This window comes from Lontra canadensis, unplaced genomic scaffold (assembly GCF_010015895.1).
Source record: "Lontra canadensis isolate GAN:19392208 unplaced genomic scaffold, GSC_riverotter_1.0 scaffold115, whole genome shotgun sequence".
Lineage (NCBI taxonomy): Eukaryota > Metazoa > Chordata > Mammalia > Carnivora > Mustelidae > Lontra > Lontra canadensis.
In genome coordinates, this window is record NW_022631109.1 from 3887545 (window position 1) to 3906010 (window position 18466).

The 18466-nt window shown below is 37.8% G+C and overlaps 1 protein-coding gene across 1 annotated transcript in view; it reads left to right on the forward strand.

Annotated features, from left to right (window-relative positions):
• HSD17B12 (hydroxysteroid 17-beta dehydrogenase 12) overlaps nucleotides 1-18466 on the forward strand; it is a 158283-nt gene that overhangs the window by 33976 nt on the left and 105841 nt on the right. The gene's annotated exons all lie outside the window — the stretch shown is intronic.

The following is an 18466-nucleotide window of genomic DNA, read 5'->3' on the forward strand; positions in this document are numbered from 1 at the left end:
TACCTTTTACTGCCAATAACTATTCTTTGGTGCTATAATTTTTGATAGATGCATTGTGTTTCCATTGTATTGATATCCTATATATAATATAGATATGAGTATATTCTATATTACTATATATGCCATAATTATATACCATATTCACTATATATAAACTATATATACATTGTGTATATTCACTATATGTATTCTTTAATTATATATTATAATTTATTTAGTGGTTCTTTAGCATTAAATGGTCTCAATTTTACTATTGCAAACATTGCCGCAATGTATCAGCATCTTAAAGGTCATGTTCATTCTGAAAAACTGAAAAGGAGAGGCAGTGGAGCATGAAGTTAGTAAGGACCAGCAGATGGCATGGAAAGAAAGGTGTGTGACATTTAAAGAATTGCTTCAGATGCTCTTGTATCTTAAGGATCAACGACCAATTAAGAAAAACATGGAATATTTTACATCTGATAGAATCCAGTAGAACACTGAATTTATAAATTTAGCACTGTCTTAATCTTATGAGGAATTGAAGGTGTTTTCAAAACATTAAATAAGAGATAATGTTATCCTTCCAGGATACCTGCAAGGTAGAGGAGTAGATCAGTAAACAAGACAACTTTTAACTTAGGGCTTCCAGAGATCTTACTCTTTAAGTCAGTCTGGTTCCAGTAATGAAACTCTGTTAAATCATTTGCATTTGAAAAAGAGAGAGCCTGAAAGTAACATAGACCAGAAAGGAACAGAGACAATATACAGTAACAGTCACTTTACAGGTAATACAATGGCACTAAATTCATATCTTTCAATAATTACTTTAAATGTAAATGGACTAAATGCCCCAGTCACAAGACACAGGGTATCAGATTGGATAAAAAAGCAAGACTCGTTGATATGCTATCTGCAAGAGACTCATTTTAGACCCAAAGATTTAAAGTGAGGGGTTGGAAAACAATTTATTATGCTAATGGACATCAAAAGAAAGCTGGGCAGGATAGGGGGCAATCCTTGTAGCAGACAAATTAGATTTTAAACCAAAGACTGTAATAAGAGATGAGGAAGGACACTATATTATAATTAAATGGTCCATCCAACAAGAAGATCTAATAATTATAAATATTTTTGCCCCTAACATGGGAGCAGCCAATTATATAAACCAACTAATAATAAAATTAAAGAAACATCGAAAATAATACAATTAGGGATGCCTGGGTGGCTCAGTTCATTAAGCGGCTGCCTTCGGCTCAGGTCATGATCCCGGGGTCCTTGGATCGAGTCCCATATCTGGCTTCTGGCTCAACAGAGAGCTTGCTTCTCCCTCCCACTCTGCCTGCTGGTCTCCCTGCTTGTACTCTCCCTTTCTGTTAAATGAATAAATAAAACCTTAAAAAAAAATTCTTAAAAAAAAAAAAGAAAATAATACAATTATAGTAGGAGACTTTTAACACCCCACTCCCAGCAATGGACAGATCATCTAAGCAGAAGATCAACAAGGAAACAAAAACTTTGAATGACACACTGGACCAGATGGACTTCACGGATATATTCAGAGCATTCCATCCTAAAACAACAGAATACACATTTTCTTGTGCGCACATGGAACATTCTTCAGAATAGATCACATACTAGGTCACAAATCAGGGCTCAACTGGTACCAAAAGATTGGGGTCATTCCCTGCATATTTTCAGACCACAATGCTTTGAAACTGGAACTCAATCATAAGAGGAAATTTGGAAAGAACTCAAATACATGGAGGCTAAAGAGCACCCTACTAAAGAATGAATCAACTGGGAAATTAAAGAAAAAATTTAAAAGCTCATAAAAAAAAATGAAAATGAAAACACAACTTTCAAAACCTTTAGGATGCAGCAAAGGCAGTCCGGGATGGCGGCGGGGGGTAAGGGGAGCATATAGCAGTACAAGCCTTTCTCAAGAAATAAGAAAAGTCTCAAATACACAGCCTAACCTTACACCTAAAGCAGATGGAGATAGAATAGCCAGTAAAGCCTGCATCCAGCAGGAGAAGAGAATTACTAAAGATTAGGTCAGAAATTAGTGAACTACAAACCTAAAGAACAGTAGAACAGATCAACCAAACAGGGGGTTGGTTCTTTGAAAGAATTAATAAGATTGACAAGATCATGAATGGAAAAGGAGAGATCACAACCAACATCAAAGAAATCCAAACAATTATAAGAACATATTATAAGCAACTATATGCCAAGAAATTAAGCAATCTGGAAGAAATGGGTGCATTCCTAGAGACATGTAAACTACCAAAACTGAAACAGGAAGAAATAGAAAACCTGAACAGACCCATAACCAGCAAGGAAATGGAAGCAGTAATCAAAAATCTGGCAACAAACAAGAGCCCAGAGATGGCTTCCCAGGGGAATTCTACCAAACATTTAAAGAAAAATTAATACTTATTCCTCTGAAACTGTTTCAGAAATCAGAATGGAAGGTAAACTTCCAAACTCTTTCTATGAGGCCAACATTACCTTGATCCCCAGACCAGATAAAGACCCCACCAAAAGGGAGAATTACAGACTAATATCCCTGATGAACATGGATGCAAAAATTCTCACCAAGATACTAGTCAATAGGTTCCAACAGTACATTAAAAGGATTATTCACCACGACCAAGTGGGATATATTCCTGGGCTGCAAGGTGATTCAACATCTGCAAATCAATCAATGTGATACACTACATAAATAAAAGTAAGGACAAGAACCATATGATCCTCTCAATAGTTGTAGAAAAAACATTGGACAGAGTACAGCATCCTTTCTTGACTAAAACTTCCCAGGGTAGGGATAGAGGGTACATCAATATCATTAAGGCCATCTGCAAAAAGCCCACAGTGAATATCAATGAATATCAATCCCAATGGGGAAAAACTGAGCTTTTCTCCTAAGATCAGGAACACAGCAGGGATGTCCACTCTCACCGCTGTTGTTCAGCATAGTACTAGAAGTCCTAACCTCAGCAACTGGACAACAAAAAGAAACAAAAGACATCTGAATTAACAAAGAAGAAGTCAAACTCTCACTCTTCACAGATGACATGCTAGTCTATGTGGAAAACCTAAAAGAATCCACCCCAAAATTGCTAGAACTCTTACAGGAATTCAGCAAAGTGGCAGGATATAAAATAAATGAGACAGAAGAAAGAGAAATTAAGGAGTCAATCCCATTTATAATTGCACCTAATACCATAAGATACGTAGGAATAAACCTAACCAAAGAGGCAAAGGGATCTGTACTCGAAAACTATAGAACACGAAACAAACTTGAGGAAGACACAAAGAAATGGAAAACGTTCCATGCTCATGGATTGGAAGAACAAATATTGTGAAAATGCCTATGCTACCTAGAGCAATCTACACATTCAATCCAATCTCTATCCAAATCCATCAACTTTTTTCACAAAGCTGAACAAATAAACCTAAAATTTGTACAGAACCAGAAAAGGTCACAAATAGCCAAAGGAATGTTGAAAAAGAAAACCAAAGCTGGTGGCATCACAATTCCGGACTTCAAGCTCTATTACAAAGCTGTAATCATCAAGACAGTATGGTACTGGCACAAAAGCAGACACATAGATCAATGGAACACAATAGAGAACCCAGAAATGGATCCTCAACTCTATGGTCAACTAATCTTCAACAAAGCAGGAAAGAATATCCAATGGAAAAAGGACAGTGTCTTCAACAAATGGTGTTGGAAAAATTGGACAGCCACGTGCAGAAGAATGAAACTGGACCACTTCCTTACTCCACACACAAAAATAGACTCAAAACGGATGAAAGACTTCAATGTGAGACTGGAATCCATCAAAATCCTAGAGTAGAGCACAGGCAGCAACCTCCTTGACCTCTGCTGCAGCAGTTTCTTGCTAGACACGTCTCCAAAGGCAAGGGATACAAAGGCAAAAATGAACTATTGGGGCTTCATCCAGATAAAAAGCTCCTACACAGCAAAGGAAACAGTCAGCAAAATTAAAAGGCAAGCCACAGAATGGGAGATATTTGAAAATGTCTTATCAGATAAAGGGCTGGTATCCAAAATCTATAAAGAACTTATCAAACTCAACACACCAAAACCAAATAATCCAGTCAAGAAATGGGCAGAAGATATGAACAGACATTTCTCCAGAGAAAACCAACAAATAGCCAAAAGACACATGAAAAAATTCTCAATATCATTTGTTATTAGGAAAATACAAATCAAAATCACAATGGGATACCGCCTCATACCAGTCAGAATGGCTAAAATTAACCAGTCAGGAAACGATAGATGTTAGTGAAGATACGGAGAAAGGGGAACCCTCTTACAATGGGGATGCAGGCTGATGCAGCCACTCAGGAAAACAACATGGAGGTTCCTCAGAAAGTTACAAATAGAGCTACGCTACAACCCCATAATTGCACTGCTGGGGATTTACCCCAAAGAAGAAATGTAGTGATCCACCTGCACCCCAGTGTGTCTAGCAGCAGTGTCCACAATAACCAAACTATGGAAAGAACCCAGATGTTCATCATCAGATGAATGGATAAAGAAGAAGTGATATATAAATACATGTGTGTATACACACACACACACACACAGTGGAATACTCCTCAGCCATCAAAAAACGAAATCTTGCCATTGCAATGACATAGATGGAACTAGAGGTTATTATGCTAAGCAAAATAAGTTAATCAGAGAAAGACAATTATCGCATCATGTCACTCATATATGGAATGTAAGAAATAAAACAGGATCATAGAGGAAGAGAGGGAAAAAATAAGATGAAATCAGAGAGGGAGACAAACCATAAGAGACTCTTAATCATAGGAAACAGTATTGCTGGAGGAGAGGGGGTTTAAGGGATGGGGTAGATGGGTAATGGACGTTAAGGAGGGCATGTGATGTAATGAGCGCTGGGTGTTATCTAAGACTGATGAATCACTGACTTCTACCTCTGAAATCAGTAATGCGTTATATGTTAATTAATTGAATTTAAATTCAAAAATGTTAATTACTGGGCCAGGGACACTTAGCAGAGCCAGGACTAGATCATGGGTTTCCCCAAATGCCGGTCAACTCACAGCTATTTTTTGTAGAATACAATCTGGAACTCAGAAAAATAGTGTTGGATTACATGAAGCTCCTTTAAAAGATTCTGTTGGAAATCTATCTCGTTGAGTGTTCATTTTGAAAAGTGTGATAGTTGTTGTGTTGCTTAGCATAATTGCATTGGCAGTGTTGGGTTTTCCTAAAAAGTAGAATGAGGATCCAGCCAGATGTTGTCTGACAGGCGGGAATTGTGCTTCCTTGGTTTTGGCTCTTTAGGGATGAGGGGAAAAAAAAACTTAGAATAGATTAGATTTCTTCATTTCCTACCTCAAATTTGTTGTTGAGGGGAGCCTGGCTGGCTCAGTTGGTAGAGCATGTGACTTTTGATCTTGAAATTGTGAGTTAAAGCCCCACATTGAGCAAAGAGCTCACTAAAATTAATAAATAAATTAATTTTAACCCTCTTTAAAAGTTTTTTGTTGTTGATACATTATTTATCTCAGTCTTCAAGGTATATATCATAAATTGTTTATCAGACTATCTTTTGGGGAGGATTTTTAAAGTTCTCGATCAGACATGAGTCAGGCAGGACAGCAGATGAAGTTGCTTTCTCCTAGGTAAAAAGTACCTAGGGATATGGTGAGGTCTCTTTGACTAAAGCATTAACATTTGAGTTTTCAGGGAACTCTCTATTCCTTGAGGAAGAAATTGTTCACTAGGAGACTCTGGCTCAAACTATGACTTTATTGTAGTGTTATTGTGATAAACCTAGTGGTTTAAAAGCAGATTGGTGTCTTAGTGCAGAGGGAGGGATTTACTTCTCAGAGTGACAGAAATCCAAGGTCTCTTTGTTTTGGAGGATTTTACCCACTTAGCTGAAGAATATTGTTAAAAGCTTAAACTGGATGAGTTAAGTTGGAACAAGCCACATAATTTATACTAGACTCTGTCCGGATATTTATCTACCTTGGTGTACATAAATTTGGGCCATTCAGTAGAAGTTAATTATTGGAATTACCAAGTAGATCTCCTTACAACTCTCAATTTTATCAGGTCTGAATTGTATATTTTAAGGAAACTCATGTAGTAAGCACTGTGGACTAACTAGTGTGTTTGCCTAATGTTTATAAGTTAAGGAAATGTTTGATTTAGTTATTACTCTGCCAGTTAAATGTGTACAACCGTAAGATATGTCAAAAACTGCTATTTCTTTTTTAAAGAAGATTTTATTTATATTAATGAAAGAGAGAGAGAGAGAGAATGAGCAGGAGGGGCAGAGGGAGAGGGATAGAGGATCTCAAACAGACTCCACACTGAGCCATTGAACACAACCTGGGTTTTGATCCCAAAACCCTGAGATCATGATTTGAGCTGAAACCAAGAGATGGAGGCTCAACTGACTGAGCCACCGAGGAACCCAAAAGCTCATATTTCTTATTTTGAGCTACAGGACTGTTCCAATTTGGACTTGTTTAAGTGAATTCAAGCCTGTAGGCATTTATGAGATATAGATATCTTACATAGAAGTAAAGGAAATGTGATAATTTATGTTGAACATAAAACAGTTACATAGATGGGACCGTTATCATTTGAATGTTAACTACTCCGTCTACATTTAAAAAAAAAAAAAAGCCACAGGGCACCTAGTGGCTCAGTCGGTTAAGCATCTGGATCTTGGTTTAGTTTCATGACATGATCTCATGGGTCATGGGATCAGGCGCCGCCTTGGGCTCTGTGCTTCAGCATGGAATCTGCTTGTTCCTCTCCCTTTGCTCTTACCCACTCGTGCTCTCTTTCTCTTTCATACACACACTTTCTCTCATAAATAAATAAATAAATAAATAAATTCATTCTTCAAAAAGGAAAAAGCCAGGATTATAGAACATTGGAGATAAGAATCTCATAACTATACCGCCAACTCTTTTTCCTTACTATGTTTCATGATCTAATTAATCATTAGGATTAAGAGCCAGACAAAAAGTCAGGAATGGTTCTGTTTCTTTGCTTCCAGTTATTATGAACTTGTACACATTCTTTAGCTTGCTGATTGCAAGGTGGCTGATGGCAGTGGGAGTGAAAAGAAATGCCACTTTTAATATAAGGATTGAGTTGGGCACACAGTGGAGCCGATTCCCTAATATGTTATATTTGGGAAACACCGGACAGACTGCCTTGGGCTAGGAGGCTGGTTAAGGAATAGTGAAAAAGTTGGATTCTGCATTATGGGACTAATGAGGAAGGGACTTGAATATTTGTGTATGCAACATGCATTATTGCTAATGTGAGTATTGTAGGTTGTTCCAAGTTTGTAGCTCATGTTCTGTTGTGTAGAGGATTAATGTTCTGACATTTAGGTTGATATGACCATTAGCAAGTCACTTAACCTCTCTTGAGATGGTTTCTTTATTTGTAAATCTAGTTGCTATAATCTTTCATTTTCTGGGACCCTCTGGGGCAGCTACTAATTGTGCCTAATAGAGTGTCAGGACAGTTAAGACAGTTAAGCATCTGTAAAGTGCTTGCCATCCTGTGTTTGGCACAAAATAAGTTCTCAATATTAGATAGATGAAAAGGGACCGTTCTGCCCATAGGGGCAGTCCAAACTTAGGTTCCTCTGTATTCTGTTGTGTAAATCGAATGATGTATTGATTGGATTTTTGCTTCCTAAATTCAAGGGATAATGCAGCAAAATTCAATGGATGATGCAGCAAGATAAATAGCAATTTCTTTTCCTTTTTTGCTCTAGCCCTTGGTAAAAAGCTAATCTTTACTAACTTTTGAAAGAGATCTTTTTTTTTAATTGAGGTAAAATTCTCATAACATAAAATGAACCATAAACCATTTTAAAGTGTACAATTCAGTGAGATTTAGTAGCTTCACAGTGTTGTGCAACCATCACTTCTGTCCAGTTCCAGCACATTCTTATCACATCCGAAGGAAACAGCATACCCATTGAAGCAGTCACTCCTCATCCCTTTCTCCCCAGCTCTTGGCAATCACTAATCTTTCTTTCTCTGTGGATTTTCCTATTCTGGATGTTGTATAAATGGAATCATACAGCTTGTGATCTTTGTATGTGGCATCTTTCAGTTAGCATAATGTTCATACCGATGGTTCATCTGTATTTTGAAACGTGTCAGTACTTCATTCCTTTTCATGGTCGAGTAATATTCCACTGTATGGATAGACCACATTTTTGTTTATCCATTCATCAGTTGATAGGCATTTGGTCATTTCCACCATCTGGCTGTTGTGAATAGTCCTGCTAACAAACATTCATGGACAATTTTCTGTTTGAATATTTGTTTTCTGTTCTTTTGAGTATATAGGTAGGAATAGAATTAATGCATCACATCGTAATTCTGTGTTTATCCTTGTGAAGAATGGCTGAACTGTTTACATCAGCAACTGCACCATTTTACATTCCTACCAACAGTGTACTAGGGCTCCGTTCTCTCCACATCCTTACCAACACTTGTTATTTTCCATTTTCTTTTTTAAAAAATTGTGGCCAAACTAGTTTGTCATTGTACTTTTGGTTTGCATTTCTCTAATGATACTGAACATTTTTTCCTGTGCTTTTTGGCCATTTGTTTACTTTCTCTGGATAAATATCTCTGGAAGTCCTTTGCCTATTTTAATATTGAGTTGTCTTTTTATTGTTGAGTTATTAGGAGTCTTTTATATATTCTGAATCTGGACTCTTATTAAAACTATGATTTACAAATATTTTCTGCTATTCTTTGGTTTGTCTTTTCAGTCTCTTGATGTTCAAGAAGGTTCAGGTTTTTCCTTTTTTGTTTTTAGGATTTTATTTTTAGGTAATCTGTACCCGCAATGTGGGGCTCAAACTCATGACCCCGAGATCGAGTCGCATGCTCCACTGACTGAGCCAGCTGGGCACTTGCAAGAAGTTTTAGTTTTGATGAACTCCAACTTGCCTATTTTTTCTTTTGTTGTTTGTACTTTTGATATCATATCTAACCTTAGTAGCTCTTTCATTTTTCTTTCTATACCCCTGTCACTTTCTAGTGTTGTCTATTGCTAACATTTATTGGGAATTTACTACTTGTCAAGTTGTGTGCTAAGTACATTGTATCATATACATTGTCCCGTTTAATTCTCAAGTAATCCTGAATGCTGAATATTGTTATTAAAATTATCTTATGGAATTTTTACAATGACTGTGGGATGCACAGTATTGTCTTCACTTTGCAGATAAATCAAGATACTAGTGGTTAACCAGCCTCTGATAGATGGCAGAGTTGGAATTTGAACCTAGGCTTGAACTTTGCTGGTCTGATTTTTGCACCCATATTTTCTTTTTTCTTTTCTTTTTTTTTTTTTTTTTTAAGATTTTTATTTATTTATTCGACAGAGATCACAAAGAGGCAGAGAGTTAGGCACAGAGAGAGAGGAAGGGAAGCACACTCCCTGTTGACCAGAGAGCCCAATGCGGGGCTCCATCCCAGGACCCTGGGATCATGACCTGAGCTGAAAGCAGAGGCTTTAACCCACTGAGCCACACAGGTGCCCCTCCACCCATATTCTTAACCACTTCACATACTGATTTTTGTACCAAAATAGCAAAAGCCCAAAGTCCTTGCACTGTAGGGAAGGAAAAATTTTTCTTCTACCCTTCAAGGTCTTCCAGCTGAGCTAACAATTACATTTACATGAGCCAGGTTAACAGGAGGGAAAAAAACCCAACATTTTATTATGTGCACCTGGAGGCCCAATATTGAAATTGAGACCCAAAGAAAAGACCAAGGCAGACAGTTTTTATACTTTTTGGGCAAGATACAGTACATTTTTGAGGAATTGATGGGATGAAGAAAACATGTTTGGGAGCTTTGAGGAGTAAGGAATTCTAAGCAGAATTTGGGCTGAGATAGTTAAAAAGTAACAGGTTTGTTTCTACAGCTTTCTTGGTTCCTGTCTTTAGAAAGGAACCTTTCTAAAGTTCCTATCTCTGGTGATAAGGATGTCTTTTTATTTCTTAGCATAGGGAGGGTACCTTTCATGTGAGAGATTTATTTCCTGCTCTCAGAGGGACAGAGGAGGGTCTGAGTGCCCTTGGACTTAGGTAACTTCTTTCAAAATAATCAGTAAGCCAGAGTGGCACATTTTGGGGTAGGCTGCTCTTGGCCTCTACACTACTGTGGCGTTTTCCTAGGTTTGTGATGCAGAGTAGTAACTCCTTTGTTCCCGGTCAGAATTCCTACACGCATTCCACAATCACTCTTCATTTTGGCTATCCCCAAAGGAGACCACAAAGCAGTCTGAATCCACCAAATCACCAAGGCTCAAGGCTTGATAGCCTTTCAATTCTTATACTAGGGTTTGAATTTTTACAGAGGATGTGGCAGTCGCTGAAATGAATCATTAGCTGGAAAGGTTTTCAGTTAACCAAGCAAAGGGACAAAGTCGGGCAGAAGGTATTTTTGGGGTGTGGTGCCAGCAGAAGATGAAAGGCCTTGCCCAGAAGACCCGTCCCCAGGATTGGCTGCCTCAAGCGGATGCTGCTTACAGTTCTTCCTCATCCTCTGTCCTGAACCTAGGCGCTTTGAATGGTGTTTTGGTTTTTCTTTCGGTTAGTTTTTGAAGTGATAAACTGTACCTGTCTGCAGTGTCTGGTTGGGTCAAGAGAAGAGGAAGGGGGAGGTGAGAGAGGGCCCGCTGGGTGGGGAAACCTCATGGGCAAACTTGAGTGGGAAAAGGGACCTCGCTGTTGGGACAGCACATTTGGAAGCTGGGCGTTTTCTTTCTCTCTAGTAATGTACCGTGCTTGAAAAAAGGCGTGTATTTTTCCAAACCATGGGGTTGTGGGAAGTGCCCACACTGTCTGGGTTTATGCATAATCTGATTTTTTTTCCCTGTAAAATTACTTTTTATCAAAATATGATTAGGAGAATAAGTGATAGTTGTCTTATTTTGTATCCCTTTCACTGCCTCTCTCGGATAAAAATGCAGGAAGTTGCTGCTGTTTTATTAACTTGCAGCCTGCATGCTTCTCTTTGTTCTTTGTTAAATATGAGCTGGCATGTGTTAAGACTACGTTAGCATTTGCTCTTTGGGACTTCAGTGGTTTCTAAATTCAGCACTGCTAAGCCGCTTCCCTGTTTGCTTGAATCAATTGCGGCTGCTATTTTTAGCAACAAAAGGGAATTGAAATAGCAATTTTTTTTTCATGTAATAGATCCCCAGGAGGAATACTGATGCAAGCTCTCTGTCATTTTCTATTCTCCCCATCCCCCAAAAGCACTCAGAGGAAAGGCAGCTGTCATGGTTTGCGGCAGTATTAATCTTTAATCAATCGAGTGTTTTCTGCATTCAGGTGTTCAGGGAGGGAAAAAAAAAGGGTCAGAAGAAGGAACCTGCCTAGAATAACTAAGCTCTTATGCATGGGCTCTGCAGTCAGAATTTGGTGGGTAGTGGCAGGGAAGAGTCAGAAGAACTAAAAATAGCATATTTGCTTCCAGTGTTTCTCTAGTCTATTTTTGATGTTTGATTTTGATAAGGTTGATTGGGTGCTTACTAAAAATATCTGTTCTTAGCAAGTTGAGGACAAAAAGAGTAGAATATTTTTAACCTACACAAACTAAAGTATTTTTGTTGACTGTATAAAATCTGGAAGCTGAGCGCTGGTCAGTTGCCAGTATTTTATATAATCTGTAACAAGCTAGACACTTCTGGATGCCAAGTTGGGATATTCTTTATAGTTGTCAGTTTTCATCTTCACAAAGGCTGCAAATTCGGGTTCTGCTGTTATATTTATACATGAAGACAGAGGCCTTTTTTTTTTTTTTTTAAACTTCCCTTTTCCCCCTCCCTTTATTCACTTCCTCTAGCTCAGTTCTGCCCCTGGCCATCTTACCTACACTCAGAGCCAGTAGGGATAGGGGTGGTACCTGTAGCTTCTTTCTGTGTATTGTTGAAAACTACCTTACTTACCTGCTTTACCTGCTTACTCCATAGCAAAATGAAATCTGAGAATACTCAGTGTTAATGGAGGAAGCAAATCTTAATGACAAGAACAATGAACTGTCACTACATTGGTAATTTGCCATGCTTTCCTAAACCAGAATGGTTCATCTCCCCTTCCCCTTAATTCTGCTTTGGATTTGTTCACTTCATAGCCACCCTGGCACATTATGAATGAAGTAGCTTTCTAACACTGAAAACAATCTCTTTTCAAAGATAGACTCAGATTCATCTACAGAAAATGTGTCTCTGCAGATTCATCATAAAGTTAAACTTCTCTCTGTTAAATTTCTTAAATTTCATTTTAGATCACTACTTGATGTTGAGAGAGGCTGAAGGATATATGGGGTTCTGTATAGTAGGTGACTGGACATTATTACTAGGGAAAAAAAAAAGTTGACAAAATAGTGGGTAGTATCCTAAGAGGCTAGTTTTCCATTCATAATCTTTTTTCATTCATTTACTCATTCATTCATCCACTCATTAATCATCTACTTTTTGCAAGGCACTGTGCTAGCAGTTAGACTGTGGTGACCCAGGCAGACCCTTATATAAACCTTTGTGATTAATGTCATGAAGGGAGGGGGAGTATGGAGTAATGTGGGGGCAGAGAGCTAGGAGATTCTGTATGTCAGAGCTCAAGGAAGCCTTAATGGGAGAAAAGATGTTCAAGTGAAGACCTCAAGGATGGGACAGAGACACTGGTTGGAGTGAAACTGGGACTAGAACAAAACTTTTGTAAAGAGAGAACTTGTTACCTTGTAGGAACTGGGAAAAATTTCAGCATGTCCGGGGAAGTGAGTGGTAGGAGGAAAGTGATGGGTGTAAGATAAGCTCATGGAAGACCTCATGAAGAATAAGGGTAGTGGGAAGCCATTGACTGGTTTTAGGCAGGGAAGTGATGTCAGATTTGCCCTTTGGAGGGATCACTTCAGCTGTAGTGAGTTGGAGAGGAATAGGTGTGGGAGCAGGCGAATGATTTAGTAGGCTGTTGGAGTAGTTATTGTGGGAGATGAATGATGGTAGCCCCGGGTGGTGGCAACTCGGAGTAGTGAATGGATTTGTGTTTCAGGTTTTATGTAATTGGCAATAGAGAAACACTGTCACTTCTTGACAGAAGAATGAGATCATAAAAATGGTGTTTGAGGAAGATAATTCTTAACTATGTAGAGCATGAACTAAGTGAGAAAGGACTGAAAGGTTCATTGGACAAGTCTGTGTATGTTGGGATGATAGCTTAGGTTGGGGTGATAGCTATTATGAGAATTAACTGGATGATATGAATGAGGTACCTTGAGCAAATATTCTTGTAATCATGTGAATTGTAAATATTTTGTTTTAATAACTGACTTTATTGACAGCTTACTCTTGCTTTTCTGGGCCTATAGTCATGACTTTAACGAGAGAGAAGTTTACTTTTCACCCAGTTTAAAGAAAACTAGAATATGTTTGATTCTCTGTGCTAAGCAGTAAAAAGGAAACGATTAATTAAAAAAACATGGTAATTCCATGGAGTCCTCAGGAATCTTGATTCCTATGAGTATTCACCTTCACTTTAGCCTGTGGCTTTTACCCTCAAGGTTACTTGTGGTTCAAGACCGCCAGACTTCCTGCCATCATGTTTGAATTGGCTAGATGAAGGTCAAAAAGGGGCCTCTCCCTGCTGAGTCAGCTTCCTGACTGTGAGCAGCCATTCACTGTAATTTGAGGGGCTCACATTATTGCTTGGATCTTATTTCCAGAATCGAATACCAGCCACACCTGGCTGCTGAGGAGTTTGGGAAATAGAGTCTATATTCCAGGCCACAGTTGCTGGAAAGAAGGAAGGGAAGACAGTTGCCAACTGGGCTCTGGCCCAGATGTGCATATAACATGAGAAGGAGGAGTCCCCGGGGGTATTTCAGTACTTGGCACCTTATTTCATTTTGGCTGACTGCTTAATTTTTTCATTTTAAGAAACCAACAGAAAAACAAGCAGTACTTCTAATATGAATGATGTGGGAGCTGCTGGTCTTTGCTTCATTGGTTCCCATTGCAAGGTGGTAGGCATTTCAGAGTTAGAGCAAGTATTTCCCAGAGCAAAAGATGATCTTAGGTACTGCATTGACGAATTTCAAAAATTTAAAACTTTTTTCCCTTTAAGTTTTCATTTATTTATTTGTGAGAGAGAGAGCACAAGCAGGCAGAGTGGCAGGCAGAGGCAGAGGGAGAAACAGGCTCTCCGCTGAGCAAGGAGCCTGATGCAGGACTCGATCTTAGGACCCTAGGATCATGACCTGAGCTGGGGGCAGACGCTTAACAGACTAAGCCACCCAGGCGTCCCGAATTTTAAAAATTTTAATGGTTACGTATATACATACATATTTTACACTAATATTCTATTTAATGGTAATTAAAACTAGTGACCTTTTACAATAATCAAATAATTCAGTAAATAGTAGTTAAGTAAGTTTTCTATTAAATTTTATTTTTAAGAACTCTGTTTTAAGAAAATGTTAAGTGACCTTGAGAAACAGGGGGTTAAGCAGTGCTACACTGATTTTTGGGAAAGTGGAATAGATAAAAGAGTCTGCTGGCTCAGTTTGTACCATCTTTCTATTCGTGGTAGGAAAGGACTTCTTTGTTAGAAAGGCAGAATACGCACATGGGTAAAAAATATCAACAGTAGGAAGGATAAAAAATAGTAATCTATTTCATGTCTTTTCCCAATGTCCCAGAAGTAACATTAAAAGACTTTTGATTTAAGATATGGTATGCTTTGATTAGCTTCCTAAAATTAATAATGGTAGTTGACTCCCCAGACAATATGGTATCATCTTAATAGAGAGAATCACACTATTGTTTTATGAAAATAAAAAATTAATGAACTTGATTAGGAGATTTTTCTATCCAACTACCAGCTACTATATCTGCTACCACTTTAGGAATATATGTGGCTTTAAAGCAGAGAATGGATCTTGTAAAGCAAAAGCAGCAGGACAATCCTTGTCTCCATTGTCTATGTCTTAAATAAATAAATTAAAATTCTTTTTTTACATCAAATGAAACTTTTATGATTGACTGAAGTTTGACTGATGACTTGGTCATGTTTTTACGTTATTGCAAACACTTACCTACCTACATAGAGAACTAAACACTTTGTCACTTCCTTTGATGGAGAAGGGATAGTTGATCCCCCATTGCGTGGTCATTGTGTAGGTGACTGATTATTGTAGAACTACAGTGGTGCTTACAGAGATGACTAAGGGAGCCTCTGAGTTTCCAGTTTTATTTTTTATTTCTTTGTGTCCATAAAAATAATTTTTATACTTTTCTGTTTTCTTAGGGAAAAAAATGTACTTGTGAGGTGATATTTGGCTCATATATAACTATGCAATGCTGGATTTGATTTTGAGACTTAGAATACAGGAAAATGATATATTTTTAAAAGACTTACTCATTTTAGAGAGAAAGAGTGCACGAGAGCACATGCAGGGGGGAGGGGCAGAGGGTGAGGGGAAGAAACAGACACCCCATTGAGTGTAGAACCCTACCCAGGGCTTGATCCCAGGACCCTGAGATTGTGACCTGAGCTGAAATCAAGAGCTGGGTGCTCAGCTGAGCCACCCAGGAGCCTCGAAAAATGATATTTTTATCTATCTAAAAAGATCAGGCTAAATTTTTAACATTTATATCTGTTTAAAAGTCAGATCGTTTACTTAATATTTAAAGTCCTAACCAGAGGATGGGTGATTTATAGAACACCTGATATCCAGAATGGATGTCATATGTCATTGTAGTCTCCAAACTTGTGCACATAATAGTTTCTAAAAACTGTTCATTTGATTTAGATTTGATAGTTGATAGCAGGAGATGATAGGAAGAAGCATTCTTGCTGGGAGTATAAAATCAGTTTGTTTTTTTTTTTGAGTAGTGTGTTTAGTATCTCATTCTCAACTAAAGTTAGTCTACTTTAGTATAATATGTTTCAGAGGAAACTTGGGGAACTTCCCAGTTTTAAAATGATCAAATAACTGTATTTCTAGCCTCTTATATTTTGGAAATCCTCTCTAAAATTAGAACAATGAGAAACAGGAAGCTCCAGTTTGATGAGACTAGGGGACTTCTGAAATCCCTCATTCCCCAGTAACAGCAAATGTAGGTGGAAGAGTGGTCCCTTACTTCAGAGAGCAGACACCAGAGTGCTCACAGACTGTCCACCTTTGGGAAGCACACAGCTTTGCTTTTGGATCTCAGAAAAGCACAATTGGAAGTGTCAGGTACTTCAATAGACAGGAGTGGGGAAGGCCACGGAGCCAGATGTGCGGGAGACTCAGGGAAATTGGGCATGGAAGAAGGCAGAGGTGAGACACCTGACTGAGAGCAGGGTTAAGGAAAAAGTCTGTAGACTAACAGCTGCTCACCTACCCAGCAGCCAAAGGATTGAAATGGGGAAATGCTTCTTAAGAGATACTGAAGGGTCTCAGAGAAAAGATACTGAATTTTGTGGAATCTCTAATAAAAAAGCTGGTTTGCTCACTGGTTACCCTAGAGTGAGGGTCACAGTGCAGTCACCCCATGTATGCACACTAGTTGCCATATTGATGCCTCCAAGATGAGACAGACCAAATCAGTCAAAAGGAATATAGAGGAAAGAGAATGTAAGGAGAAGAAAATGTTAATACAGTTGACCCTTGAACAACGTGGGGATTAGGGACCCTGTGCAGTGGAAAGCCTGCATTTTGGCTCCCCAGAAACTTAACTACAAATGGCTATTGCTGATTGGAAACCCTACCGATACCAACAGTTGATAACATATATTTTATATTTTATGGATTAGCTGCCTGTATTCTTATACTCTGCTAGAGAAAAGAAAAGGTTATTTAGAAAATCATAAGGAAAACAAAATACATTTACAGTACTGTACTGTATTTATAAAAATCTGTGTATAGGTGGACCCATGCAGTTCAAGCCCCTATTGTTCAAGGGTCAACTGTATATAAATAAAGTCTAGTTAATATCCTCAGAGATAAGAGAAGATAATAGGTCTATAATAAGAACAAGATACTCCTTAAAAAAAAAAATAAAGGGCAAGAGCAATCAGAATAAAGGAGAGCTCTTCAAACTTAAAAATTTGACAACCTAAAATTTAAAAGTCAATAGAAAGTTTGGAAGATAAAGTTGAAGAAACTTCCAGGAAAGTAGAACAAAAGGAAAAATATGATTAATAGAGAAACTGTTATATCTAAATTCTGATTGATAAGAATTAAAAAAGTATGGGGAAGAAGTTGTCAAAGAATCAATATAAGGAAACTGCCAGAATCAAAGATAATGGATTTTAAGGCCTGTCAGTGCCTAGCACCAATGAATAGAAGAAAACCACTGAAAAGTATATTATTGTGACAGATTGTTAAAGATTGAATGATAATCCTAAAAGCTCTGGTGACAAAAAAGCAGGTCACTTATAAATGGTCTGAACTCAGAATGGTGAAACACTTTTTGAACAGTACTGGTGCTGGAAGACAGTAGAGAGTTGTCTTCAATTTTTTTTTGTTGTTAAAAATTATTTCCTGCTTAGATTTTTAACCTAGTTAAACTATTATGTATGACGTTAGCATATAGACTTCCTAAAAAAAAAAAAAAGGTATACACAATCAAAAAAGTATCTCTTAAACTATCAAAAAAAAGTTTCTCTTAAGCTATCACATGAATTTAATAGGATATTCTGGATGTTATCCTAGAACAGAAGGACATTCAGTAACAAGAAAATCTGAAAAAGATAAAGACTTTTGTTGAAAATACAGTAGTACCCTCTTTTATCTGAGGTTGTGCTCTCTGTAGTTTCATTTAGCTGCAGTCAACTGTGGTCCAGAAGCAGATGATCCTCCTTCTGACATCTTGTAGGAAGGTCACTAGTAGCCTAACAGTACATCATGATGCCTACATCATTCACCTCAGTTCATTTCATTGTGTGGACGTTTTATTCCACATCATCCCAAGAAGGCTGAATATAGTACAATAAGGTTTTGTGAGAGAGACCATATTCACATAACTTTTATTATAGTACATTAGAATTGTTCTATTTTATTATTAACATTGTTAATCTCTTACAATGCCTAACATAAATTGAACTTTATCATAGGTTTGTATGTCTAGGAAAAATCATAGTGTATATAAGGTGTGGTGCTATCCATAGTTTCAAGCATCACGAGCGGTCTTAGAATATATCCCCCATGGGAAAGAGGGGACTACTATAATGTACCAATATTTGTTCATGAATTGTGACAAATAAGTTAGTAATAGGAAAACCCGACTTGAAATATAGAGATCCCCCTGTATTATATTCACATTTTTTGGTTAAGTCTAAAAAACTATTCTAAAATAAAAAGTTTATTTTAAAAAACTGCTTACAAAACTGTGTCTTCGTGCATCTGTCCTTGGGAAGCTACT